This window comes from Pteropus vampyrus, unplaced genomic scaffold (genome assembly GCF_000151845.1).
Source record: "Pteropus vampyrus isolate Shadow unplaced genomic scaffold, Pvam_2.0 Scaffold4, whole genome shotgun sequence".
Taxonomy (NCBI): Eukaryota; Metazoa; Chordata; class Mammalia; order Chiroptera; family Pteropodidae; genus Pteropus; species Pteropus vampyrus.
In genome coordinates, this window is record NW_011888785.1 from 9966222 (window position 1) to 9970143 (window position 3922).

A 3922-nucleotide genomic window follows, 5' to 3' on the forward strand; every position below is an offset into this window, starting at 1 on the left:
GGGTTCTGACCTGTGGTAGCTCTTATGCGTAGATCCCACGCTCAGATGTGCTGGTGTGCAGTTTGGGTGTTTTTTGTTGAGTTTAGATGTTCAGCGTATTGTTCTTTCAAGGGGAGATGTCTGGAGACATCTCTCACTCCTCCATGTTTAATCTAATCTCTGATCATGATTTTTAATAATAGTAAAATGGAGGCCTTATCTGTAATCAGTACCCTACTATTTTCGGTGTTTCTCCAACTGAGAATTCTCTTGTCTACTTATAGTTCTTGTACTTCCCAACAGCCTTTTAAGCAAATTTTATAATCTTGACTTTATTGTAAGCTTCTAATATTTTTCATAACACAGGTGATAAAGATTTAGGGAGTATGATTAGATATTATAGCTTAAGATGCCATACATATCCTTAATAAATTGTCTTATGGAAGACAATTGATGCAAATGAAGAATCAGTCTTGGAGCCAGGGGACAGTAAGCCAAAGGTTCTCATTTATAGCTGCACCTCACTTGAGGAGTCTTTATAAACTACTAATACACAGGCTTCCCCCTCAAGATACTGATACTGGTGTGAGGTGGTAAGCTGAGTATCCATATGTATGTTTAAAGCTTTGTAGCTCCCCTGTCAAACCTAATATGTAGGTGATTTAGAATTACTGGTTTAGACTAAAGGTGCATTTAAGGTTACATGAACACAAGTAGTGAAAAGAACAGTCATTTATGCATAACTTTGGCTCTAGGACCTTCAGAAGCCTATCTCCTTGCTTCTGTGGTAAACAAACAATATTTGTTGTCATTAACATTACATTGGAATTCTCAGGTTAAAAGATATCCTATACTAAAGTCAATAACAGCTAGCATTCATAAACTTGCCACTTTGTGCAAAGCACTGTGCTAGGTCACTTTATACACTTTATCTTATTTAATTCTTCTAACCCTCGGAGGTAAATATTATTATATCTTATTTTATAGGCTACGAATGTAAGACTCAAGAGAAGTAAAACGATTTGCACTAAGTAAAACCAAAACAGCTTAAAAAGCAAATCCATATACAGTATCTTTCTCAACTTCCCTCTATACTCCAATTTCTCAAACAAAAACTCATCTGGCTTTATGTCTACTCATCGTAAAGTCAAATCAACACATTTCAAAGTGTAGAAACTGTTATCCTCAACTAATTAATATAAAGAATTAAATGCTGATACAATTGTTCATATTTTGGCTTCTAAAAGATTCAGTAATGGAAGCAAACTGTAAGGGAATATCCCTAAAAACATATTAAATACTTTTTCTCCCTGTCAGAGGACTGGAATCCAAAATGTGATGTTTCCTGCCTGCTGAAGAGCAGTGGAAACAGAGATATTTGAGCCATAAATATGCTTAGAGGTGATGATTTACAGGGTTTACTTGGACATAAATCATCTCGGAAACAGACTTAAATCCTATGTATTTCCATACAATTTTCAGCTACTAGTAAATAGCAACCGTGAGCAAAAACACTCATTAAAAGAGAGAGAGAGAGAGAGAGAGAGAGAGAGAGAGAGAGAGAGAGAGAGAGAGAAAGAGAGAGAGAGAGAGAAAGGATCCAAAACAGTGGAATTATTTACTATCAGCTGATATTTAAAAAAAAAATTGGTCACAGATAAAAAGCTTTTCTCCAGGATAAATGTTTCAGCAACCCAGCTTCAGATAAGGGGATGTGTAACCCACAAAATGTCATGCAAATGAGTAGGAGATGAAACTTTTATGAGTAAAGTCCTTAACACTAAAGTTATAAAATCACATTTAGAGAAGCTATATTATCAAATTATCTCATTCCTGTTTCACAAAAAATGGCTTTTCAGAAATCAGAATCGGGTTCATGTTTATTTTCATCACAATCTTTAATAGAGACACTCATACAGTTTTTAATCTACTGGTTGGTGGAAAAATATATAAATGAACACTTCATCTTCAAATATCAAGCAAAAGGAAGAGTTTTCTAATATTTATGAGTGATATTCTTCTATTTATATCATGCTAGAGTTTTTGTAGAAAATTGATGCCACCTCAACACCTTGCCTCAAAGAAATAAACTGGGTTTAAGTTAAAGGAAATCATTTGGCACAAAACCTTGTAATTCTATACGGCTGAAACTTATTGGATTTCATTAACCTATGTCACCATAAAAATATAATTAATAATAAACTTGTAAGTCAGTCTTTTTTGCATGACTCCAAACTAACTCATCAATTCAGTAATAGGACATAAATCTAAAATGTTTATTTCAAATAATATAAATTTCCTCACATTATTATTATTAAAATACCTGTTAGTTTTTTTTTCTTTTCACTTCTCAGTTGACTGCATTTCTCTGTGTCCATGGGCATTGCATTGTACATAATAATAAATAACACCACAGTATATAGAAAGCAGATGGGAACCACAAACCAAAAATCAACAAGAGATATGCAAGAAATAAAGAGAAGTAATCCAAACACGAACTATAGAAACTTATCTACCCTCAAGAGAAGAGAGCATGAGAATAAGAAACAGAGAATTACATATACAATCATAAAACAACAAAATGGCAATAACTACATACCTATCAATGGTTTTATAAGTATAAATTGACTCAATACTCCAATTAAAAGACATAGATGGCTGAATGGATTTAAAAAATATATATCTTCAGATTTAAAGACACACACAGACTAAAAATAAAGGGATGGAAAAAGACATTTCATGTGAATGAAAACAAAAAAACTCAGGGTAACAATTCTTATACAGACAAAATAGCCTTTTAAATAGGAGTATAACGAAAGACAAAAAGGGCATTTCATAATGAGAAAGGGATTAAGCCAACAAAAGGACATAACTTTCATAAACATCTTTGCACCCAATGTACAAGCACTTAAACATTGATAGATAGAAAGAGAATGATTAACAGTAAAAGAGTAATAGTAAGCTACTTTAACACCCCATTGACATCAATGGATAAATCATCCAGACCAAAAATCAACAAGAAAACACTGGCTTTAAATGATGCATTAGATTAGATGAATTTAGTTGATATTGTTAGGACATTTCACCCAAAAGCAGCAGAATATACATTTTTCTCAAGTGCATATGGGACGTTTTCCAGTATAGACCACATGTCAGGTCACAAAACTAGTCTCAACAAATTTAAGAAGACTGAAATTATATCGAGCATCTTTTCTGGTTACAATGATGTGAAACTAGAAATCAATTATAAGAAGAAAACTGAAAAACACACAAACACATGAGGCTAAATAACATGATACTAAAAAATAACTGGGTTAACAACAAGATCAAGGAAGAAATTGAAAATACCTTAAGACAAATGAAAATGAAAACATAATGATCCAAAATTATGGGACACAGACAAAGCAGATCTAAGAGGGAAATTCACAGCAATATAGGTCTACTTCAAAAAAAAAAATTAAAAACTCAAATAAACAATCTATTTTCCACCTAAAGGAACTAGAAAAAGAAAGAAGCTCAAAGTGAGTAGAAGGAAGAAAATAATAATGATCAGATTGGAAATAAATAAAATACTTTTTTAAAAAGTAAAAACAATCAATGAAACTAAAATTGGGTTATTTGAAAGATAAATAGAATTGATAAGGCTTTAACAAGACTCATCAAAAAAAAAAAAAAAGAGGGGGCTCAAATAAAATCAGAAATGAAAAGAAGTGACAACTGACACCAAAGAAATACAAAAGATTATATGGAAATACAATCAACAATTGTAAGCCAACAAATTGGACAACATGAAAGAAATGGATAAATTCCTAGAAACATACAATACTTCTAAGGTTGAATCAGGAAGAAATAGAAAATCTTAACAGACCAATAACAACTAACGAAATCAAATCAGTAATCAAAACCTCCCAATAACCAAAAGTCCTGGACCAGATGGCTTCAC